At 38.8% G+C, this 26,810-nt stretch overlaps 1 protein-coding gene across 2 annotated transcripts in view; it reads left to right on the top strand.

The window, feature by feature from the left end:
• Nucleotides 1-26,810, top strand: part of NEIL3 (nei like DNA glycosylase 3) — a 527,805-nt gene that overhangs the window by 303,359 nt on the left and 197,636 nt on the right. The gene's annotated exons all lie outside the window — the stretch shown is intronic.

The following is a 26,810-nucleotide window of genomic DNA, read 5'->3' as shown; positions in this document are numbered from 1 at the left end:
GCTTCAGCAATACGTGAACCATGAACTTCCAGATGTTCAAGCTGGTTTTAGAAAAGGCAGAGGAACCAGAGATCAAATTGCCAACATCTGCTGGATCATTGGAAAAGCAAGAGAGTTCCATAAAAACATCTATTTCTGTTTTATTGACTATGCCAAATTGTGTGGATCACAATAAACTGTGGAAAATTCTGAAAGAGATGGGAATACCAGACCACCTGACCTGCCTTTTGAGAAACATATATGCAGGTCAGAAAGCAACAGTTAGAACTGGACATGGAACAACAGACTGGTTCCAAATAGGAAAAGGAGAACATCAAGGCTGTATATTGTCACCCTGCTTATTTAACTTCTATGCAGAGTACATCATGAGAAACGCTGGGCTGGAAGAAGCACAAGCTGGAATCAAGATTGCCAGGAGAAATATCAGTAATCACAGATATGCAAATGACACCACCCTTATGGCAGAAAGTGAAGAGGAACTAAAAAGCCTCTTGATGAAAGTGAAAGAGGAGAGTGAAAAAGTTGGCTTAAAGCTCAACATTCAGAAAACGAAGATCATGGCATCCGGTCCCATCACTTCATGGGAAATAGATGGGGAAACAGTGTCAGACTTTATTTTTGGGGGCTCCAAAATCACTGCAGATGGTGACTGAAGCCATGAAATTAAAAGATGCTTACTCCTTGGAAGGAAAGTTATGACCAACCTAGATGACATATTCAAAAGCAGAGACATTACTTTGCCAACAAAGGTCCATCTAGTCAAGGCTATGGTTTTTCCTGTCGTCATGTATGGATGTGAGAGTTGGACTGTGAAGAAAGCTGAGCACTGAAGAATTGATGCTTTTGAACTGTGGTGTTGGAGAAGACTCTTGATAGTCCCTTGGACTGCAAGGAGATCCAACCAGTCCATTCTAAAGGAGATCAGTCCTGGGTGTTCTTTGGAAGGAATGATGCCGAAGCTGAAACTCCAGTACTTTGGCCACTTCATGTGAAGAGTTGACTCACTGGAAAAGACTCTGATGCTGGGAGAGATTGGGAGCAGGAGGAGAAGGGGACGACAGAGGATGAGATGGCTGGATGGCATCACTGCGTGAGTTTGAGTGAATTCCAGGCATTGGTGATGGACAGGGAGGCCTAGCATGCTGCAATTCATGGGGTTGCAAAGAGTCAGACACGACTGAGCGACTGAACTGAACTGAAATGTATTATCATATAGTTGTATATCAATAGTAATGAAAAAGCATATTTGTTTCTCTTTAAATAACTATCACTCTTTTAATTTATGCATTTCACTTGCACTTTGCTTTTCTCATTTGTTAAAAAAATCAATTATTTGACTAGCAGTTTCAAAATATCTTTCCTATTAGAACCCTTAACATCATGCCACAAAGACATTTATTTCCTTCTTGATTCCTCTATTTTTACGCTGTTATTGATGCATTAAAATGACAATCTTATCTTAGATTTTTATTTATTGAGTAAAGAAATAAGTGTATGGAAAGTTACCAAATAAACGATATTCTCACACTTTGGAAGCCTGCCAAGCATGCTTTTAATTCAAACTATATTCAGAATGTGTGGGACCTTAGTACTATATTTACGTCATAGGAAAATGACCTCTTCCTGATATGTTCCATGCCCTGTAAATCTGAGCAATGTCGAAACTTCATTTTCTAATAAGTAAGACTTCCTTCGTGTGAGTTTCCCAGAGTCGTGGGTCATATGTGTATGTACGTGTGTGTGGTTATATATCTATATCTATCTATCTATCAATATCTATGAAGAGAAAGGAAGACTCAAGAGTAACCATGATAGGAAAGGGAATGTGCAAAAAAATAGAAAGACATTAGCAGATAGAAAATTTATTAGAGTAGGGGTTAGAGGCCTGGAGCTTGTCCCAGCATCATTGTGGACAAACTTTTTGAACTCCAAGAAACCATCCTTATATGTTTACATTTTTCATACATGTAAGATAATAATACACTCTTTATCCGAGGCTGCAGATTCTGTTTCCCAAATGTCCTCATTAGGTTCTCTCAGAAATCACTACTTTTTAATGAAAAATTCTTATTCCTCTAAATTCATTATAAACGTTTTGGTTAGGAATGCAATAAGGCAAAGCCTACAAGTGTTAAAAAAAAAAATATATATATATATATATCAATGATGAGTTGGATTCTGATATCATGGTGGGATCAAACATAATGGATTATCATCATTGAAACACCCTCAGGTATTTTTCCACGTCTAATTTTTATAGTGTTAATGCTTCCTTCTCATGTAAGTCATACGCATTTGCATGTTACTATCATTAGTTTTGGTGTTGGTCATAGTTCATACAAACTAAAAGTATTTCACTTCACCACATCATATCATGTCCCCATATTTTACATTGTGGAAATTGTGACCCCACTCACTGTGTTATCACAGAGATACAAAGTATTTGCTTAAATAATAAATATTTTTAAATGATGAACTCAAAAAATGAGTAAAACCTTGCCTGTGAAACTCAGAGGTGTTACACTTAGCATAACCTTTAGCATTAAACTCATTTTATACGTCTTTTAGTGTTTGTGGTGGTGAAATGCACACTTCACACTACAGTGTATTCAACAATATGTAGGAAGTGAAAGACAAAAATACCAAGTAGGGAAACCTTTTGCTTAAAATCTGTACCTAAGTAGGAAGAGTGAAATGGGGCAGTGGCCAGAGTGGACTCTGGGAGCATACTTTCTGAGCTTAGCTCTTGCAAAGACCTCTCACCATTCTCAGACGCTTTTCCCATCTTCATGTTTGCATGAAGTAACTCATAGGAAGCACATCTAACGCTGTGAATATTCAATACAGGTTGATTCAATGGTTCATACAGATTGCCCTGGGAGTCTTTGGCTGTCCATGAGATTTCTCTAGGCTTCTGTAAAATCAAAACTATATTCATAAAAATATAAGGATATTATTTACCTTTTTCACTCTTTTCCTTAAGCTTTTTCACTCTCTTTCTTAAACTCTGGGGAGTTTTTCACAGACTATTTGAACTGTGAAATTATGAATATGGAAAATATGGAAACAGATATAAAAATTGAATATGGAAACAGTTATAAGAATTCAGCTTTCTTCAATTTTAGCCAAATAAGATTTGCATAATGTAAAATAGTACCTCTCTGTAAGTATTTTTGTTTTGGAAAATGCAGTTATTTCTATAACTACCTTCTAGCCATTGCAGCTTTGTTATTTTTTTTTCCTTGACTTTTGATCTTTGTGCTTATTGTTACTTGTGTCTCGAATATTCTGTCCCCCACTCTCTACTTGACATTTATGTCTCCACTTGAATGCCACTTCCTCAGAAAAGTTTCCCCAGATCTTCAACTTGAAGAAACCCTTGATCTTTTCTTACAGTGAGAAAGATATACTCTAATTTTTGACTTGTTTTCTTTGTAGCATTTAACATTTCTTGAAATTATATTGCCCATTTTGTTTCACTCTTTTATTATCTATAATCAATAAATCTCAAACATGTTTATGTTAAAAGAGAGAAATAAAATACAAAATGTCATGTACTTTGTCATGTCATTTATAAAAACTTCTAGAAATGTCAGACGTGTAGTGAAATGTATCCTGTGTCTGGAAATGGGGAGAGGAATTTACTACAAAGGGGTCAATGGGCCTTTTAGAATGAGGAGATTCTTTTAAACCTATACCCTAAGATAATTTCTCCAAAATAAAGACAAGAGTGTGTATGCTAAAAGGGCAAAATATGCACTTGGGAAAAATTCACCTGGAAGCATTAATCCCAAGACTAATCTTAGTAAAATTAATAGATTTTAAAATATGTAGCAGAAATAAATATCCTTTAGGTTTCAAGACATCCATGAAGTCATTTCAAAGGGACAGAAAGTCAGATTGGTATTATTTTGAGAGTAATTTACAAAGAAAGAACATGGAAGACAAACATTTTGAGGAACTCTAGAAAAGAATGCAGTGCTAAGACTTCATGTCCATCCAAGTGGTCATGTAACTATCAATATATATAAATCAGTTGTAAACACTCAAATCTGAAGAAAATGCCCAGCATCACAAGCCCTATGTGAGAAAGCTACCATGGGATGATAATGAAGAAATCAATGCTTCAGGAAGCTGGCAAAAGACTGGTTATCTTATTCAGTTCAGTTCAGTTGCTCAGTCGTGTCCGACTCCTTGCGACCCCATGGACTGCACCATCAGGCCTCCTTGTCTAACACCAACTCCTGGAGTTTACTCAAACTCATGTCCATTGAGTTGGTGATGCCATCCAACCATCTCATCCTCTGTCATCCCCTTCTCCTCCTGCCTTCAATCTTTCCCAGCATCAGGATCTTTTCAAATGAGTCAGTTCTTTGCATCAGGTGGCCAAAGCATTGGAGTTTCAGTTTCAGCATCAGTCCTTCCAATTAATATTCAGGACTGATTTCCTTTAGGATTGACTTGTTGAATCGCCTTGCAGTCCAAGGGACTCTCAAGAGTCTTCTCCAACACCACAGTTCAAAAGCATCAATTCTTTGGTGCTCAGCTTTCTTTATAGTGCAGCTCTCATATCCATACATGACTACTGGCATAACCATAGCTTTGACTAGACAGATCTTTGATGGCGAAGTGATGTCTCTGTTTTTTAATATGCTGTCTAGGTTGGTCATAACTTTTCTTCTAAAGAATAAGCTTCTTTTAATTTCATGGCTGCAATCACCATCTGCAGTGATTTTGGAGCCCCAGAAAATAAAGTCTGTCAATGTTTTCATTGTTTCCCCATCTATTTCCCTTGAAGTGATGGGACCAGATGCCATGATCTTAGCTTTCTGAATGTTGAGTTTTAAGCCAACTTTTCACTCTCCTCTTTCACTTTCATTAAGAGGCTGTTTAGTTCCTCTTCACTTTCTGCCATATGTTTGGTATCATCTGCATATCTGAGGTTATTGATATTTCTCCCGGCAATCTTGATTCCAGCTTGTGCTTCATCCAGCCCAGCATATCTCATGATGTACTCTGCATAGAAGTTAAATAAGTAGGGTGACAATAGACAGCCTTGACGTACTCCTTTCCCTATTTGGAACCAGTCTGTTCTTCCATGTCCAGTTCTAACTGTTGCTTCCTGACTGCATACATATTTTTCAAGAGGCAGGTCAGGTGGTCTGGTATCCCCATCTCTTTCATAATTTTCCACAGTTTGTTGTGATCCACACAGTCAAAGGCTTTGGCATAGTCAATAAAGCAGAAATAGATGTTTTTTTGAACTCTCTTGCTTTTTTTGATGATCCAAAGGATGTTGGCAATTTGATCTCTGGTTCCTCTGCCTTTTCTAAATCCAGCTTGAATATCTGGAATTTCATAGTTCACATGCTGTTGAAGCCTGGCTTGGAGAATTTTGAGCATTACTTTACTAGCATGTGAAATGAGTGCAAATGTGTGGTAGTTTGAGCATTCCCTGACATTGCCTTTCTTTTGGATTGGGACTAAAACTGACCTTTTCCAGTCCTGCTGGGACATTGCTGGGTTTTCCAAATTTGCTGGCATATTGAGTACAGCACTTTCATATCATCATCTTGTAGGATTTGAAATAACTCAACTGGAATTCCATCACTCCACTAGCCTTGTTTGCAGTGATGCTTCCTAAGGCCCACTTGACTTTGTGTTCCAGGATGTCTGGCTCTAGGTGAGTGATCACATCATCTTGATTATCTGGGTCATGAATATCTTTTTTGTATAGTTCTTCTGTGTATTCTTGCCACCTCTTCTTAATATCTTCTGCTTCTGTTAAGTCCATACCATTTCTGTCCTTTATTGTACCCATCTTTGCATGAAATGTTCCCTTGGTATCTCTAATTTTCTTGAAGAGATCCCTAGTTTTTCCCATTCTATTGTTTTCCTCTATTTATTTGCACTGATCACTGAGGAAGGCTTTCTTATCTTTCCTTGCTGTTCTTTGGAACTCTGCATTCAAATGGATATATCTTTCTTTTCTTTTCACAGCTATTTGTAAGGCCTCCTCAGACAACCATTTTGCTTTTTTTTGCATTTCTTTTTCTTGGAGATGGTATTGATTCCTGTCTCCTGTACAATGTCATGAACCTCTGTACCTAGTTATTCAGACACTCTATCAGATCTAATCCCTTGCATGTATTTGTCACTTCCACTGTATAATCCTGTATAATTCCATATGTAATTCCCCACAGAGACTGAGACAGAAGTGTGTTTGAGTGTCTCCTGTAGAGGTACGGGTCAGCAGTGACTGCTGTGTTTGAGTCTCTCCTGTAGAGGTACGGGTCAGCAGTGACTGCTGTGTTTGAGTGTCTCCTGTAGAGGTACGGGTCAGCAGTGGACTGCTGTGTTTGAGTCTCTCCTGTAGAGGTACGGGTCAGCAGTGGACTGCTGTGTTTGAGTCTCTCCTGTAGAGGTACGGGTCAGCAGTGGACTGCTGTGTTTGAGTCTCTCCTGTAGAGGTACGGGTCAGCAGTGACTGCTGTGTTTGAGTGTCTCCTGTAGAGGTACGGGTCAGCAGTGGACTGCTGTGTTTGAGTGTCTCCTGTAGAGGTACGGGTCAGCAGTGGACTGCTGTGTTTGAGTGTCTCCTGTAGAGGTACGGGTCAGCAGTGGACTGCTGTGTTTGAGTCTCTCCTGTGGAGGTACGGGTCAGCAGTGACTGCTGCAGAGGCAGGGCCTCTGGTTGCAGCAGACTTGGATATGGCATAAGCCCTCTTGGAGGAGATTGCCATTAACCCCACCATAAAAGTGCCAGAACTTACACAGGACTGGGAAATAGACTCTTGGCAGGCACAAACAGAAACTTTTGTGCATCACGACCCAGGATAAAGGAGCAGTGACCCCTCAAGAGACTGACCCAGACTTGTCTGGGAGTGTCCAAGAGTTTCTGGTGGAGGCGTAGGTCGGTGGTGGCCTGCTTCAGGGTTAGGGGCAGTGAGTGCAGCAGTACATGCATAGGACCTTTTGAAGGAGGTCCCCATTATCTTCATTACTTCCACCATAGTTTGGCCCCAGGTAAATAACATGGCTTCCCTAGTGGCTCAGACCGTAAAGTGTCTGTCTGCAATGCAGAAGACCCAGATTTGATCCTTGGGTTGGGAAGATCCCCTGGAGAAGGAAATGGCAGCCCACTCCAGTATTCTTGCCTGGAAAATCCCATGGACCCGGAGCCTGGTAGGCTACCGTCCATGGGGTCGCAAAGAGTCTGACACGACTGAGCGACTTCACTTTCACTTTCAAATAATAGGAAGGGAACACAGCTCCACCCATCAATGGAAAACTGGATTAAAGATTTACTGAGCATGTCCCCACTCATCAGAACAAGACCAAGTTTCCCCCTCAGTCAGTCTCCCCCATCACAAAGCTTCCATAAGCCTCTTATCCTTCTCCATCAGAGGGCAGACAGAATGAAAACCACAGTCACAGAAAATTAACCAACCTGATCACATGGACCACAGCCTTGTCTAACTCAGTGAAACTATGAGCCATGCCATGTAGGGCCACCCAAGACAGACGAGTCATGGTGGAGATTTCTGACAAAATATGATCCACTGGAGAAGGGAATGGCAAACCACTTCAATATTCTTGCCTTGAGAACCCTTTGAACAGTATGAAAAGGTAAAAAGATAGGACACTGAAAGATGAATTTCCCAGGTCGGTGGGTGCCCAATATGCTACTGGAGATCAGTGAAGAAATAACTCCAGAAAGAATGAAGAGATGCAAAAAAAAAAAACACCCAGTTGTGGATGTCACTGATGATGGAAGTAAAGTCTGATGCTGTAAAGAGCAATACTGCATAGGAACCTGGAATGTTAGGTCCATGAATCAAGGCAAATTGGATGTGGTCAAACAGATGGCAAGAGTGAACATTGACATTTTAGGAATCAGTGAACTACAATGGACTGTATTGGGTGAATTTAACTCAGAAGACCATTATGTCTACTACTGTGGGCAAGAATCCTTTAGAAGAAATGGAATAGCCATCAAAGTCAACAAAAGAGTCCAAAATGCAGTACTTGGATGCAATCTCAAAAATGACAGAATGATCTCTGTTCATTTCTAAGGCAAACCATTCAATATCACATTAATCCAAGTCTATGTCCCAACTATTAATGCTGAAGAAGCTGAAGTTGAATGGTTCTATGAAGACCTACAAGACCTTTTAGAATTAACACCCAAAAAAGATGTCCATTTCATTATAGGGGACTGAAATGCAAAAGTAGGAAGTCAAGAAACACCTGGAGTAACAGGCAAATTTGGTCTTGGCGTACAGAATGAAGCAGGGCAAAGGCTAACAGAGTTTTGCCAAGAGAATGCACTGGTCATAGCAAACACCCTCTTCCAACAATACAAGAGAAGACTCTACACATGGACATCACCAGATGGTCAACACTGAAATCAGATTGATTATACTGTTTGTAGCCAAAGATGGAGAAGCTCTATGCAGTCAGCAAAAACAAGAGTGAGAGCTGACTGTGGCTCAGATCATGAACTCCTTATTGCCAATTTCAGACTTAAATTGAAGGAAGTAGAGAAACCACTAGACCATTCAGGTTATCTTATTAGATCACCAGAAATTTTTCTCACTTTTTTTTTCCCATCACTAACCAATATCTGAAGTTAGACTGAATCAACACCATTTAGAACAGATAATTTATTACTGCTTATTATAAGGCCATAAAGAAGGCTGAGCACTGAAGAATTGATGTTTACACATTGTGGTGCTGGAGAAGACTCTTGAGAGTCCATTGTACTGCAAGGAAATCCAATCAGTCTCCCTAAAGGAAATCAACCCTGAATATTCATTGGGAGGACTAATGCTGAGGTTGAAGCTCCTATATTTGGCCACCTGATGCAAAGAGCTGACTTATTGGAAAAGACCCTGATGCTGGGAAATATTGATGGCAGGAGGAGAAGGGGAAAACAGAGGATGAAATGGTTAGATAACATCACCAGCTCAATGAACATTAATCTGAGCAAACTCCAGGAGATAGAGAAGCAAGGACTGGTGTGCTGCAGTCCTTGGAAACATCATAACCACTTTATATGTACTTGCTGCAGTCCTTTGAGACAGCTCTCTGTCTCAAAGAGTTGGACACAACTTAGTGACTGAACAACAACAATTACAAGGCTATATTTAAAGCTATATACATGTGTGTGTGTATACACACCCAGACATATACATTAATCTTTATATATATATATATATTAATTTTATATGTAATATGTAGATTACTATATATGTTTCAAGGAGTTTCCCAGGTAGCTCAGTGGGTAAAGAATCCACCTGCATGCAGGAGATGCAGGAGGCACAGGTTTGATCTCTCATTCGGGAAGATCCCCTGGAGAAGGAAATGAAACTCACTCCAGTATTCTTGCCTGGAGAATCTCATGGACACAGGAGCCAGGCAGGCTACAGTCCATAGGGTCGCAAAGAAAGAGATATCACTGAAGTGACTGAGCATGCATATATAAATCAAATTTCACAGCAATACTGAAACATAGATACTATCACCCGACTTTACAGATGAGGAAGTTGCAGCAACTTGCTCAAAGTCAGACACCTTGCAGCTAATATAGCCAGACACCAGCATTTGCACACGCAGACCACAGACTCTCAGTAGGTGTACTCGTGCATGCAGCTCAGCGATGTCTCTCACTCCATCCAGGCAGCAGAAATACCTGGCTTCCTGTCTCAGTATTCTTGCAAAAATCCTCATGTCTTGAATCTTCAGAGCAGCTTACAAATAGAAAAATGTTAACACTGAGAAAGTGAGAAAACTCTTAACTAATTAAAGTGTATGCATTTGTTGAAACATTCCTAGACCTCAGGGCCCAGAAAACACATTTCTTTTATCTTTCTCACATTCTGCTATATTAAAGTCTTCAAAAATGTATACTGTGCAAAGGGCAAAGAGTATTTATGTCAAAAATCTCCCTTCTATCTGGCCTTTAAATTGACTGTGACAGAATTCAAAACAAATACCTTTCAGATTTCATAGTGACATCCTGGCAACACCCAAGTCTGTGTTTCCAGAATGACCCCCTCACCACAATGTATATGTATTTTACCTTCTCAGTCAGTAAACAAAGTTTAAATACATTAGTTTGCTATTAATAACAGTCTGATCAATCTTATCTTCTGTTATACAAATTATATATTGGCCTTAATTAGTAAAATTAATTTAAAAATATCCTGATTTCATAGAGTATGTACTGTGTGCTCCTGGAGATTAGAAAAACTTTATATAAGGAAATGGGAGAAGAACTCAAAAAAATTATCCCTAAATAGATTTGCAGTGCACTGAAATAGTAGCTAACCAGGAAAGGGTAATTTTAGGTATTTTCTTATATGGCTGAAACCAAGGAAATGAAAACAGTATTGGAAAGGGATGTTCTGCATGACAACTTTATTTTAGAAATTAAAATTACATGGTAGCCCCATTCACCAACACATACACATATTGCTTGCATGAAAAGATATTACAAAATATGGCCATAAAAATTTCAATAATGTGAGAGTAAATTACAGTATGAGAGTTTCTCCAAGATAGTTAACATTTGCACATTAAATGATTAGAATAAGTTATTTGTGAAAAAGAGTCTTGAAGCTGGCATGATAATAGAAGAGACGATATTAAGTCTTTCTGCCCTGGCCAGAAAAACATGAACAGAACTATCTACGCCAACATCAAATGGTAACCAAATGAAGCCTCCATGGAAAGTAAACGCTCAGTCTTCTTTATTTGAGAAAATAGTTGTGTTTCCAGAAAGTGGAATTATATTCAGCTTTCTTTCTGTTAATATGTATTACTTTATTTCTGTGATTTAATATTATAAAACCAGGTTATATTTGCTATTAAATATGATATTGAATTATTGGGCTTTGGGATTGAATTATTATTTCAGTGTTAAGGAATTTTCCTTCAACTCTAAGTTAATTCAGATTTACTCAGAATTTTTATGAGAGAAACTTAGTGACATTAATGTCTTCTTGAAACTAAAGTGGTTATGATGTTTCTCCTTTGGCCCACTGTATGCAGTATTTGAGTAATAGGTACCTTAAGATTATACTTTTAAAGGATCTTAAATCATATCTTATTAGGAGAATTTTGTATCGATTTCATGTTATAGCGGTCAAAAGTTTTCTTTTTTATGTTGATCTCGGTCTAGGTTTGTAATTGTCTTCAAGTGGTTCTGTAAATAAATGCACTAAGTACCTAATTTATCTTCACATTCATGTAATCAGTCTTTTTTTGTCACCAATCCATGGAACCACTGTGGTCCAAGTTATGCACAGTCTTCTAATCATGCAATAGACCCCATTCACCTTTCCTCCTACTTGAACTTTTGTCTACTGGGTGATATATTTAAGAGCCCTTTTCTTCTTGAAACTTGATTTTGTCTAGACTTTCCTTCTTTGGTCTTTTTATTTTTAATTTATATCATGAAGTCAGCTCTGCCAATCCCTTAAATATCAATTTCCCCCAAAACACAGTCCTCCACTAATTCTAATTCTACTTGGTCTCCCTGGACAACCTCATCCACTATCATAACTTTGATTCTTAATCATAGGATGGTGACTCTATCTCCAGGATGCCTCTCCCCATTCCCATTCTGCATATCCAGCTTCCCAATGAATGTGTTTACTGACTTGTTCCAGATCATCTCAAGCTCCAAATGTTCTTCCCACACTGATCCCTCTATGTCCCTGATCTGCCAACCACTAGATTTTCCAAGGCAGGCACTAGAGTTGCCTTCTTTCATTTCCTTTATCTTGAATAAACACATCCAACTGGCAACCAAACCATTTGACTGCTATCCCATGAACATTTCTAACTTCTGTCTTCTCCTCTCTGTCTACCAGCACTTACTCTCAGAATTCATTTTCTAATTCACTGGATTTTGTTGTCATTTTCTCTTCAGTCTTCTTTTCTCTAGTTCCTTTATCCCTAACCTATTTCTCTTGTTGTCCTAACAGTTTAGTTCAGTTCAGTCGCTCAGTTGTGTCCGATTCTTTGTGACCCCATGGACTAATAGTAATTGGTCTAAAATTCTAACATGATTGGACTTCCCCGGTGGCCCAGTGGTTAAGACTTTGCATTTCCAATGTTCAGTTCAGTCAGTTCAGTTCAGTCGCTCAGTCATGTCTGACTCTTTGCAACCCCATGAATTGCAGCACGCATCGGGAACATGGTTTCCATCCCTGATCAGAGAACTAGGATATCACATGCAGCACAGGGTACCTAAAAAAAATAAAGATTTTTTATTAAAATTTTTTAAAGATAAAAAATAGAATTATAACATTATCATATCATCTGCTAACATGTAACAGCTAATACCCTTAAAGAGTTCCCAGTAACCCATAAGAAAAATTAAAAGTCTAATTAAAAGTGGTTTACAAACATAAATATTGTCAGGGAAGACAAATAGGTATTATCATGTTACAAGTAAAATTTGAATAGAAAATCTGATAATGTAAGAGGTAAAATTAATTTATGCACATATAGCGACAGGATTCAGATCTGGCCCTGAGCTACCACGTAACACAAAAAAGAATATTGGATATAAGATTGAGCACTTTTTTGTAAGACTTTTTTCTCTTAGGAGAAAATAGGTACTTGTGACACTACATCTTAAGAGAAATTTCTCCTGTGGATCCTCAAACAGCTCAAGTTACATTGTACAGTAGTGTCCTCAGACACAGCTTCATGATCAAATGTAGTCATTTTTCAAGTCAAGGTGAAATTCTCTAGTAAAAATTGATTACAAGTTGAGTCAAGGAAGTAGTCTGCTTGGTTCTCAAGTGAATCAGTTTCATCCAGGGATAAATTTAATATTTATGAAATACCCTATAAGATATTTTATATACTCTGCAACTGATATTCTGTGAGTATTATCAAACTCCTGTTAAGACAGGCAGCAGCAAATTTCAGGATATATTTTTTTAGAAAGTGCCTACAATAGAGTTCTTTCTTATGGTTTTAATTAAAGACAGATTTATTGTCCTTGGTATGGAACTTGAAAAGTGGTAAGATTTTAAAAGACTTGAGTTCATATATATATATATATTTAATTTAAGAAGACAAATTGACTTGTATCTGAACAGATTACTTTTTAATTCCCTACAGAATTTGTCAAAGTGAGTACCTGAAGCCAAGGTCAATATTTCCCTCAGAAAATAGTTTGAGATTATTACAACATCCTAACTGGTAAGCAAATATGTAAATAACTTAGGCCATAATATACAAGATGTGAATAATGGAAACAAGAAAGGTACAAATAGAATAACATGATAACTGTAATAGTGACTTAAGCATGAAAAATCTAAAATTTATATGTTTTCAGTTTCCTATCTTTCTGCAGAAGTATTTTCTTTCCTTCAAAACTTTGAAAATTCAACACATCTTGCTTATGCCTTGTCTTTTCTCTCTCGTATTTCCCCCAAAGAGAAATATATTGACTTTACCACAATCAGTTCAGTTCAGTTCAGTCACTCAGTCGCGTCCGACTGTTTGCGACCCCATGAATTGCAGCACACCAGGCCTCCCTGTCCATCACCAACTCCCAGAGTTCACTCAAACTCACATCCATGATAGGTGGTCAAATTTACTATATTCATAACAGAAATGAAATCATCACAAAGATTAAACTTAATATTATATGGTTTGCAAAAAAAAAACTGTTTCTGTCTTCTTAATAGACAGCTAACCACAAAATTAGTACATTGCTACCAAGCCGTCAATAAATTTGAAGCACCATCAATGCATTTACTTGCATAAACTTTGTTATAAAACCAACATAGTGATAGTTAAGCCATTGGAATTTGCCTAGATTACCAAACGAATATTGGGTAATATTTAGTTTTGCATCTTTCTGGAGAGAAAAAGGAAAAAAAAATATGCCTTAAAAAAAATCTGATCATCTGAGTGATTTCTGACTTAGTCTTTATACATATTGATTATGAATATGGCCAACATGTCAAATCAGCTTTGCTACTCTAAACTGGAGGGAGGGGACATGGGTGTACCTGTGGCTGATTCTTATTGATGTCTGACAGAAAACCACAAAATTCTGTAAAGCAATTATCCTTCAATTAAAAATTTCAAAAAAATGATGTTCCTAAATGTAACTTAAAGATTATGTTAATGTTCAAAAAATGAAGGTAAGATTAAATTTGAAAGAATACCCCTAACGTACTACTGTGTTTATCGGTTGGTTAATTAGTTCTTGTAGTCTGTTTTGGACTGTACTGAAAGGCCTCCAGCACACAGATTGAAAATATCACTGGCTTGTTTATTGGTCTAAATTGCCCTGTTATCTCTACATCAAAGACTTACTGTTGTGCTTACTATCTAAGTGGTGCTTGTTTTACCAATCATACTAACTGGAGTTTGTTAAAAAGCTGCTTGCCCTCTGAGTCTTGTGTTACAATTTTTAAGAGTTACTCCACCACTCACACTCTGCTACTAGCGCTTTAAACAAAGTTCATGCCTATGACAGAAATAACTGATGGTTTGCAAATTACACCAGGCAATGGGTCCCCTGCATATTTGGCTCTGTGTCCTTGGAGTGATTTTCAGCATCATTAAGCAGAAAGCACATCATTTCCTAAGTAACAAGGAATGAAGCACACACAGAGATCCACTTGGCATCTTTTATATAAACTTTCTGTTTTAGATTTGCAGAATTTACATAATATTGGAACAAAACAATATTCAAACATATTTGTGGTATCAGTTCAATTTCCCCACAGTGCCATTCTATGGTCAATCCTGCCAAAGGTTTGTCTGGCTGCTAAATTTTATGACAGGATTCTTTTAATACAGAAATATCCTTTTTTTTAAAAAAAAACGCATTGACTATTTTTAGAGGGCTGTTTCCTATATAATAAGATGCCTATTTGGAATTCAGGATGATTGGAAATTATTTAGCATATTGGAAAATATTTTTATAATTGCTTTGATAATCAGTAATTTTTGAAATATCCACAACTCTTCTACTACAAAATTGATCTCATAAAACTATATAAAGGAATTATGATTTATGTGTATCAGTTCAGTTCAGTCACACAGTCGTGCCTGACTCTTTGCAACCCCATGAATCGCAGCACGCCAGGCCTCCCTGTCCATCACCAGCTCCCAGAGTTCACTCAGACTCACATCCATTGAGTCAGTGATGCCATCCAGCCATCTCATCCTCTGTCATCCCCTTCTCCAACTGCCCCAATCCCTCCCAGCATCAGAGTCTTTTTCAATGAGTCAACCCTTCGCATGAGGTGGCCAATGTAGTGGAGTTTCAGCTTCAGCATCATTCCCTCCAAAGAAATGCCAGGGCTGATCTCCTTCAGAATGGCCTGGTTGGATCTCCTTGCAGTCCAAGGGACTCTCAAGAGTCTTCTCCAACACCACAGTTCAAAAGCATCAATTCTTCAGTGCTTAGCCTTCTTCACAGTCCAACTCTCACATCAAAACGTGACCACAGGAAAAACCATAGTCTTGACTAGACGGACCTTTGTTGGCAAAGTAATGTCTCTGCTTTTGAATATGTCATCTAGGTTGGTCATAACTTTTCTTCCAAGGAGTAAGTGTCTTAATTTTATGGCTGCAGTCACCATCTGCAGTGATTTTGGAGCCCCAAAAATAAAGTCTGACACTGTTTCCGCTGTTTCCCATCTATTTCCCATGAAGTGATGGGACCAGATGCCATGATCTTTGTTTTCTGAATGTTGAGCTTTAAGCCAACTTTTTTTCACTCTCCTCTTTCAATTTCATCAAGAGGCCTTTTGGTTCCTCTTCACTTTCTGCCATAAGGGTGGTGTCATCTTCATATCTGAGGTTATTGATATTCTCCCGGAAATCTTGATTCCAGTTTGTGCTTCTTCCAGCCCAGCGTTTCTCATGATGTACTCTGCATATAAATTAAATAAGCAGGGTGACAATATACAGCCTTGACGTACTCCTTTTCCTATTTGGAACCAGTCTGTTGTTCCACGTCCACTTCTAACTGTTGCTTCCTAAACTGCATATAGGTTTCTCAAGAGGCAGGTCAGGTGGTCTGGTATTGCTATCTCTTTCAGAATTTTCCACAGTTTATTGTGATCCACACAGTTTATTGTGATCCACACAGTCAAAGGCTTTGGCATAGTCAATAAAGCAGAAATAGATGTTTTTCTGGAACTCTCTTGCTTTTTTTGATGATCCAAAGGATGTTGGCAATTTGATCTCTGGTTCCTCTGCCTTTTCTAAAACCAGCTTGAACATCTGGAAGTTCATGGTTCACGTATTGCTGAAGACTGGCTTGGAGAATTTTGAGCATTACTTTACCAGCGTGTGAGATGAGAGCAATTGTGAGATAGTTTGAGCATTCTTTGTCATTGTCTGTCTTTGGGATTGGAATGAAAACTGACCTTTTCCAGTCCTGTGGCCACTGCGGAGTTTTCCAAATTTGCTGGCATATTGAGTGCAGCACTTTCACAGCATCATCGTTCAGGATTTGAAATAGCTCACCTGGAATTCCATCACCTCCACTAGCTTTGTTCGTAGTGATGCTTTCTAAGGCCCACTTGACTTCACATTCCAGGATGTCTGGCTCTAGGTCAGTGATCACATCATCGTGATTATCTTCACCTTCTTGAAGATTGTTTTTGTACAGTTCTTCTGTGTAGCCTTGCCACCTCTTCTTAATATCTTCTGCTTCTGTTAGGTCCATACCATTTCTGTCCTTTATCGAGCACATCTTTGCATGAAATGTTCCCTTGGTATCTCTAATTTTCTTGAAGAGATCCCTAGTCTTTCCCATTCTGTTGTTTTCCTCTATTTCTTTGCATTGATCGCTGAGGAAGGCTTTCTTATCTCTTCTTGCTATTCTTTGGAACTCTGCATTCAGATGCTTATGTCTTTCCTTTTCTCCTTTGTTTTTTGCTTCTCTTCTTTTCACAGCTATTTGTAAGGCCTCCTCAGACAGCCATTTTGCTTTTTTGCATTTCTTTTCCATGGGGATGGTCTTGATCCCTGTCTCCTGTTCAATGTCACGAACCTCTGTCCATAGTTCATCAGGTACTCTGTCTATCAGATCTAGTCCCTTAAATCTATTTCTCACTTCCACTGTATAATCATAAGGGATTTGATTTAGAATATACCTGAATGGTCTATTGGTTTTCCCTACTTTCTTCAGTTTAAGTCTGAATTTGGCAATCAGGAGTTCATGATCTGAGCCAGTCAGCTCCTGGTCTTGTTTTTGTTGACTGTATAGAGCTTCTCCATCTTTGGCTGCAAAGAATATAATCAATCTGATTTCGGTGTTGACCATCTGGTGATGTCCATTTGTAGAGTCTTCTCTTGTTTTGTTGGAAGAGGGTGTTTGCTATGACCAGTGCATTTTCTTGGCAAAACTCTATTAGTCTTTGCCCTGCTTCATTCTGTATTCCAAGGCCAAATTTGACTGTTACTGTAGGTGCTTCTTGACTTCCTACTTTTGCCTTCCAGTCCCCTATAATGAAAAGGACATCTTTTTTGGGTGTTAGTTCTAAAAAGTCTTGTAGGTCTTCATAGAACCATTCAACTTCAGCTTCTTCAGCATTACTCGTTGGGGCATAGACTTGGATTACTGTGATATTGAATGGTTTGCCTTGGAAATGAACAGAAATCATTTTGTTGTTTTTGAGATTGCATCCAAGTACTGCATTTTGGACTCTTTTGTTGACCATGGTGGCTACTCCATTTCTTCTAAGGGATTCCTGCCCATAGTAGTAGATATAATGGTCATCTGAGTTAAATTCACCCATTCCAGTCCATTTTAGTTCGCTGATTACTAGAATGTCAACGTTCATTCTTGCCATCTTCTGTTTCACCACTTCCAATTTGCCTTGATCCATGGACCTGACATCCCAGGTTCCTTTGCAATATTGCTCTTACAACATCGGACCTTGCTTCTATCACCAGTCACATCCACAACTGAATATTGTTTTTGCTTTGGCTGCATCCCTTCATTCTTTCTGGAGTTATTTTCCACTGATCTCCAGTAGCATATTGGGCACCTACTGACCTGAGGAGTTCCTCTTTCAGTATCCTATCATTTTGCCTTTCATACTGTTCACGGTGTTCTCAAGGCAAGAATACTGAAGTGGTTTGCCATTCCCTTCTCCAGTGGACCACATTGTGTCAGACCTCTCCACCATACCCGCCCGTCTTGGGTGGCCACACACAGCATGGCTTAGTTTCATTGAGTTAGACAAGGCTGTGGTCCTATTGTGGTTAGATTGACTAGTTTTCTGTGAGTATGGTTTCAGTGTGTTTGCCCTCTGATGTCCTCTTGCAACACCTACCATCTTGCTTGGGTTTCTCTTACCTTGGACGTGGGGTATCTCTTCACGGCTGCTCCAGCAAAGCGCAGCCACTGCTCCTTACCTTGGACGAGGGCTATCTCCTCACCACCACCCCTCCTGACCTTGAATGTGGAATAGCTTCTGAGTTCTATATACACAAAGGTTTTTTTAGCTTTTCCTTTGCAAGTGCGAACTCAAAGCTATATTTAAATATTTGTTAGATTTTTTTTCCTTTGGATCTCTAAAACTATATGTCCTTTAATATAGGTCAGATTGATTATCTTCCTAACTAAACAAAATTCTCCCTACCTCTGCATAGCATTTAAGTCATTACCTTTGCTACTATGGAAAATGCACTTTAACCATGGAAGGATATTATTTTATTTATTACTTGCACAGACAACAGCCATATCTACTAAATAATATTTATAATTAAAACTGTGATCCTTTTGACAGTAAGAATGGATATAATAAAAATCTCTCTGCTTCCAAAAAAGGATTGCAAATAAACTGCAAACTTGCTTTGGTGAATGTCAGGAATCATCATATGGAATGGTGATATGTGTATGATCAGGACCTGTGCTCGGTAACTTAGGTTGGTTTCCTCAGAAATCTCAAAGACAAAATTTGATTGCAAGTAGTTTATTTGGAAGCTGATTTTAAGAAACATCAGTAAGGGAGTGAGGAAGTGATGCTAAGAAGGGAGGATTGCTTATTCTGGTACCATAACTGGAGCGGAGGTCCTCTGTGGTCTTCCAGGAGGCTATAGGTTCTGTGACTTAGAATCGTCTCAATTGGAGGGCAAGGTGTTTTGCATATTTGCTCATTTTTAGAGAGTGCATTAGCTCTTGGGCATGTTTAGCCTTGTCCACAGCAAATATTGTACATCCATTTTGGGAAGAAGAGATGCAGTAGGTTAGATTTTCTGGTGGTCTTATCTCCCAGCTCAGCCTGGGGCCCATGTGCAGGTTGCAGACTGTGCAAATCTGTATATCCCTTTGGCAGAACTGCTTCTCTCAGGATTTCCGAGCTTATATCCTCCTCCTCTCTCTGTGCTATATTTTCCAGTCTTGGTGTGGTTTGTTTTGAACTGATGATCTTCTGGGCAGTTACTGCTTCATGACACAGAACAGCAACTTAGGGTGAGACTGAGAAGCTGGTGAAGCATTTGGTGGCACCCTGAGGTTTTTGGTGTTTCTTATTTGGATGTATGGAATTTGATGACAAAATTGGGCTCTTCATCATAAATAGTGGAAATGGTGTGCATAACACAATATAAGTATTTCCCTTCTTTCCAACCTTCTTTGGATTCACTGGAACATTCTACGTGCTGTCAGGCAAAAAATAGTTTTAAATAAAATTCTGAATTGTATATATTTTACCAATAGAGTATTGAAGGATGCCCCAAACTACACTGTCCTATTTGAAGTCTCTCCTCGACTGTATCTTATATAGAATTACTTCAGGTCTCTTGCAAAAAGTTATTTTAAATTTCAGGCCGCCTAGTATTCTGAGGACAAACATACCATGACAAATGGACTGACATTTCAGTGCCAGTCACTGAAATGGTGAAACATCATGAGGAAGATTGTGCTCCTGATGGTGGAAAAAGGGAAAAAACATTGTCGGAAACCTGTGGTGTTCCCCCTGCTTTACAAAGATCAGATTCTCCTTTGCAGAATTATTTACCAATAAGTAGTTGAAATACACTGCTGAGAGGCCTGGGCCTTTCCCATCGAGAGCTGATAGTCAATGGAAGTCAAGATGAAACCCAACTGGCTGCAGACACCTCAGTGAATGACAGAAGTTCCAGACCCTCCAGGTTCTTCACCTCTGTGACTTTCCTGACTCCCTGGATGCCTGGAGACACCTGTGGGAGGCGCTGGTTGATGCTCGCCTCTGCAGGATTGGACAAAGGTGGCTGGCCGTTGGCAGCCACTGCCCACGGGACACACAGAGGTCATTACCCAGCATCCTTCACTCCCAGGAGGGCCTCTCCTGAGAGCACCAGCTCCACTCTGTAGCATGGAAGGCTGACTTATACACACAACAGATTCCTAACACAGATCAAATCTGTTGCTTTGTGACTAAAACCACGGCCCATAACTGCTCCTATCTGTTTCTATAGAACTGCTCCAGAGCTCTGCCCTTTGACCCTACACTAGACACTCAATCCTTGCCTTTAGTCCCACAGCTCAAGAAAGACCTGGCAGGTTGCACTGAACACTCTTGGTAAGGATTGTGAGGCCTGGAGACAAAGCCAGAGTATCGATGTAGCTTTTTTTTAAGTAAGAATTTCTGGGATTTTTCTTTCCTTTCTATCTGGCTTGTAAGTGTGGGTGGCCTTTCTTTCTGTGGTTGAAATCTAAAAGGATGGTGATATCCAACTGTGTCACGTCTTATTCAAGTTGGCATTTGTGGCAGCAGCAACATTCTCTGTTCATTCAGCTGCCCACAAGCTATTATTAGTGAGTTTCCAGAGGTTAGTCACTCAAAATAAACAACTTTCCTGTTTTTCCTGCTCTGCTGCCTGGAAATCTCACAAAAAGTCAGACTATCTCACTTTAGATTTGGGATCAATTTCTGCAGTACCTTTTAAGGGTTTTTAAGGGATTTTATCATACAGTTTGCAAACCACTAATCTGGACTGTAGTAATTCTGTTATGGAAAGTTTGGTAAAATCAGTTATCACTGGCAGTCTGAGACTCATCTGCTCCCAACAAAACTTGCTCAGTGAGCTGTGTTAGTATGTAGAATAGAAAACTCTGTCTTGATACAGAAACATGTTGGCATTGCACACAAACATAATTCAATGAAAGTTGTGATTTTAATGTCCTCCAATTTAAAATGTTACACAATTTTCTCCAAAACTTACCTTCCTTCATTATATTCAAAAGCATTCTTTGTTTTTATAAACATTTAGTTACCCAGGTTATAAAGAGCCAGAAATGTCTGTTAAGACAGTTTATTATCTAACTTAGAATATTTGAAAATAAGTTTATAAATACTTCCATTAAATTTTTGAAAAGCTAAACCTTCATTAGTTCATAGTTGATTTTTAATTGGTCTCAATGGCTCCAAGTACCTAAAAAGAGTTTGAGGAAGTATATGGGGTTTGAGTTTACATAACTTACATTGTCAAGTTCATTCTGGATTTATTTTGTTTTCTGATTATCTTATGTGAGGATGCTGATGGTTTGGGAGAACTCTAAGTAGTATTACAAATATTTTGCAAAATGTTTCATGAAATAGTCTCAGTGTGGTATCATTAAAACATAAAACAGGGTGTTATTAGAAGACAATCAAAGATTATAACCAATTTAAGAAACCAAAGAATTTCAAGTTTCCCATCCACAAGTTATTAGAGTATTAATTTTATAGTTTGAACCAAGCTAGAGTATTAATTTTATAGTTTGAACCAAGTATCAGATGTTTCCATGGCATTGACTTCTATAACAAAAGGTGTGTGTGTGTGTGTGTGAGTGCGCGTGTGTGCTTGTGTGCACGTGTTAGTCGTTCAGTCATGTACGACTCTTTGTGACCCCATGGACTATAGCCTGCCAGGCTCCTCTGCCTTCCAAATTCATCCCATTTTCTCTTGAAGGGGATTGTGAACAATAAGGCTATTGTTCACGTCTGACTATGAATTTAGATCACAGAATCTGGATCATCACGTAGTGTATTGTCAGCATGTGGGCACCAGAAGTGTGAGCTGTGAGAAGCTCCAGTACTCAGACTGTGTATTTAGGTGCTGCGTTATCTCCCACTCACAGACCTTTCAGCTTTGAGTTATAATCTCACTCTTCCAATTCATTCGTTCACTTAACCCATACCTATAGAAGGTCTTCCAGACACTCTCCTAGGTGCTAAGTTTTATACTTGGTGAACAAAGACAGATGCACGCTCCATTTCTTATGGAGCTTTCGATCTACCAAGAGGCAGTGGACTAAAAGTAAACAAGTAAATAAATATAAAATCTTACGTCTTCACAAGTGCAGACAGGGTGGTGGGCAGAGAGTGGCTTGTTGGCGGAGGGGAGGTTGTCAAACAAAGTAAGATAATCGAGTCGTGGAAAGTCTCTGAACAGAGGTCAAGTTGAGATGAACACTGAATGATGGGACAAGTTCAAACATGGAGAAGGATCTTCCTGGGCAGGGAAATGAGGGCAAAGGATGAGAGGGAAGACTGAGGTCGGCCTGTCTGGAGATGGGAGGAGGGCAGCGGAGCTGGAGCGTGATGGCAAGGGCACAGAGCAAGACACGAGTGAAGACAGGTGGGGACCAGCTGTGTCAAGCTTGTAGGAACTCAACGCCTAATTTTAGTTGAAATGCAAAGTGGTGGAGGGTTTCTGGTCACAGAGGAGCATGTTCTGATGTAACTAGGAGCAGTCGCTTGGTAACCCACCTTGCAGGCTCTTCTGTGTTCCCTCACAACTATTCCAAGCATCACAGAGCCTACTCAGAAGGCTTACATGTCTTTTCAGTTCTGTCAGAATAAAATGACAATTTTCATAAATGGCATTCTCCACCTTCTGCCATGTCTGATTTGTGGAACACCTCAGATCTTAGCAAGCACAGCCTTCCTCCATGCCCTTGGTGCCTCATTCCAGCTCTCTGTTCAGGATCTTCCAAAATGTATTATTTCCTTTCTAATCTTCACAACCCTGCCCCTCGCCCCCTCCCCCCCACCACTTCATCTCTCGTATCTTCTTCCCCAGACTCTTCCCATTCTGTTCCTGCTGTCTGGACGTTTGGATGATTGCCACAGATCCTACTTGAGGTAATTGCTACCTCCTTTACTCACTTGGCATTTAGTGAAGCCTGTCTCTGCATTATGGTGCATGAGACCGAATAAATCAACTAGAGTTTGCTGATCAATGACTAGGATTTTATCTTTTTTTTTTTTTCTCCCAACACTAGCATATAATCCATAGCATAATGGACACTCTTAAAGGCTTGAAAAAAGTGATGTAACTCCATCAGGATCAACCTGTGCTTATTGGTCAAAACTGTTGTTGTTAAATTTGAGCAGTAGGCACTCTTCTGAGCTGGCTAGAAGGTCTAGGGGATAGTCCATGATCATGAAATCCAAAATAAAAAAAAAAAAATTAAACGTGTAAAGGGAATGAGCCAACAGCCTTGAACTCATTGGTGTTATTTTTAAGATTTCTAACAATTCTGGAATGTTCAATGTTTTTCTTTAGGGAAATGAAGAACAACATCCGTGAAGGGACCTATTAATTTGTCTCAGATAGTTTCACCTCAAGCCCAAGAATTTTATAAATGAGCGGAATGAGTTCATTTTCCTCCCAGATATCTATTTGGAACACAAAGCAACCACTTGCTAGAGTTTAAAAATAAATCAACACAGTCAGCTGTGGCCTTTTCCAGCACTTTCTGTCAACATTAAGTTGATGAAACAGATTTAATTAGCTTGTTTTGCTTCAAAATAAACTACAGGAAAGTCTTCAACATTAATGACTCTACATCTTATGGACAGCAACGAAAAATTGGTTTTGTTGGAATATACAAGCAAGGAGTGAAAAGTTAGAATAGACTTAGATGTCATAGAAATGTAAACTCTCTGGTGCTAAATGTTGAACTGACAGCTGCTGAGGTTTTCATTTGCAATTTTAGGAAAAATAAAACAATTGTTAGTGTGTAGTCTCTTGCCCATTACCATAGTAAACAGCTATAATAGTGTGGGAGAACTATGGTACTACCTGGACAGCAGAGAATTATACATGCTGTTCACTGAAAGACAGTTTTTATCAGTGATGTTATGTAGAGCAAAAGTCATCCCAGGAAATAGAAAGACTTTTGAGACCAATGATGTGATCTCATAGAAGGTCAACACCTTTATATTTAGTGCAAATGTTTCTATTAATGAATCTCAAAATCACTTGAAATATATAACTGAGAAAATATCCTGGGTCCTGGTACAGGAGAAACACACATGTACGTATGTATACATAAGGGGAAAAAATCTCATTCAATATCCTGCTTTGCTGTATTAATAATTTTCAACCTCTGCTTTTAAGAAGAGATTAAAATAAATTTAAGTAGGAGAAAAAGAATGGGCTTATGATGCTGTGATTGAAATTTGTTACATGTTCCTCTAAACTATTTATACACGAAGGTAAATGAAAGGAACAATCTCTTCCTTCACAAATAAGTGACCATGAACGTTTTCTTCATGCACATCACCAGAAACAAGATGATAAAAAGCTGATTCAGCTCAGCTTCTAAATATTTATTTAGTGTTCATCTTCCTTGGGTCTTCTAAAGAAACTTTGGCCAAATTGGAGGAACATTTTTTTTTTTTTGCTGGAACTCAGGCTTCCTCAGCCAGATGTGAAATTGATGTTTATGAGAATGCACAGCCCAGATTATTCCATAAACAGTTTAATAGCACAAATGTTATTTTCTTTTTAAATGTCTATTTACTGTCACTAATATGGTATTTTAGGAAATGGTGATTTTAGCCTAGAAATTGGATTGGTTGTTCTTGTTTCCACAGTAAAGCAGGTGTCTAGACTGAGTCTGGCTATGTCCAACTTCCTCCTGCCATACCCTCTCTCATCATATGTGTACTCATCTATTAATGATTCTTAGCAAGAGTGTGGAAAATTGCTGGACGTTTTAAGCCCAGAAAATGTACCTGTAATTACCACATCCAGTGAGCCCAAGGATGAATCAGAAAATAAACTCCTAGCTACACAGAACTAACTTTCCTACGTGGAATTCCTCAAGCTGAGCAAAAACATTTCCACCTCATATATATAACTATTTATCTTTTTCTGTTTTCTGAATATTAAAATTCTGCAGTATAGTATAAAGTCTAGCTGATTTGTTGAAAGAATTTTAGTCTCATACGATAAAGCCTTTAACCCATCATTTGTATGCATTGTGTTAGCAGATTTCGTTATAACTTCCATAGCCCAAATACAACCAGTGATAAAAGCATGATGTTAAAGGGCAGAGCGGCTTCCCCAGTGGCTCAGTGGTAAAGAATCCGCCTGCCAGTACAGGAAATGCAAGAGCCACGGGTCATCCCTGGGTTGGGCAGTTCCCCTAGAGCAGGAAATGGCAACCTGCTCCAGTATTCTTGCCTAGAAAATGCCATGGACAGAGGAGCCTGTTGGCCAATGTCCATGAGGTCTCAAAGAGGCAGACACAACTCAGTGACTGAGCATGCACACAAAGGCAAAGGAAAATCCTCATTTTTGTGTTATTCGGACACTTTCCTAATTAATTTCACCTTGTAAATGTCTGAGGAAAATCAAGTGTGTTCTCATTTTGTACTGCCTAGAAAAGGACAACATGGAAGTATTATCTGGCTCTTTTTCACAGAGCGTGATGTTCTTTGGAATCCTATCAAGTAAATCAAAATATCAGTAATTAGGAGAGTGACAGAGCATTCACTCTGGTACACAGCAAATAAAATATTTTTTCATAATATTATTAATACATATCTCATCTCAAGTGAATTTGAACCAAATACATTTCATAGTATTTCTTCCATAAAAATTAAAAGTGCTTCAAAATTTTGTGATGGTTACAACTACATTGTTTCTCAATACTCCAAATTTTTTTTTTAATAGTAAAATATGGACATCTTTTAAAATGAAATTTTATTGTAAAGGGAATTATAAGCAAATGGCTAAGCATTTGGTGATCTGTTGATTGTTCATTGAACTTTTGTGTTTGCTACCTTGAATTATGAAAAATATCATAGACCATTATTTTGTTTTATGTTACCCACTAAATTGGTTTCCCTAGTGGCTCAGCAGTAAAGAATCCACCTGCCAATGCAGGACATGCAGGTTCAATCCTTGGGTTGGGAAGATCCCTGGAAAAGGAAATGGCAACTCACTCCAGTATTCTTGCCTGGGAAATCCCATGGACAGAGGAGTCATCCAAGGACTCACAAAGAGTTGAACACAACTGAGCAACTAAACAACAGCAACAATGACAACCCTCTAAATTAGACTTCATCTGTTTTTTTAGTGGTAAGGATAAGGCCTGTCATAAAATATTCCTCTTAGAATTAATTGCTTATGGTGTTCAGAGTGAAAGTCCCTCTACTGGTTTGGTAGCCAGCAGATGTTCTCAGCAGGGTAAAACAGATCAAGGAACAGAGAATTCACACATGGACTCTCATGGAAGCCCAGTTGAACCAAAGAAAGAACAACGAAATAGAGAGAAGGAGGTGGACTCAGAGCAAGAGAAGACATGGGGGCAAGAGAGCAAAGGACTATGGTCAGTCTTAACAAATTTATGTCCAGGAAATAATTGACTATTCTTTTTGAAGCATAAAGCTGTCTCTAATCAAATACTTAAGAAGCCAATCAAATTTTTAAGGATATTTTATTGTCAAAACTACCACCATCCTGGAACAAAAGAGACTTTTACTTTTTAAGACCTAGAATTGTCTTTGGGATCCTAAACCATCTCTGAGTAGGACACAGGC

This window comes from Bos mutus, chromosome 27, assembly GCF_027580195.1.
Source record: "Bos mutus isolate GX-2022 chromosome 27, NWIPB_WYAK_1.1, whole genome shotgun sequence".
In the NCBI taxonomy this organism is placed as follows: domain Eukaryota; kingdom Metazoa; phylum Chordata; class Mammalia; order Artiodactyla; family Bovidae; genus Bos; species Bos mutus.
This window is presented reverse-complemented; position numbering and strand designations above follow the sequence as displayed.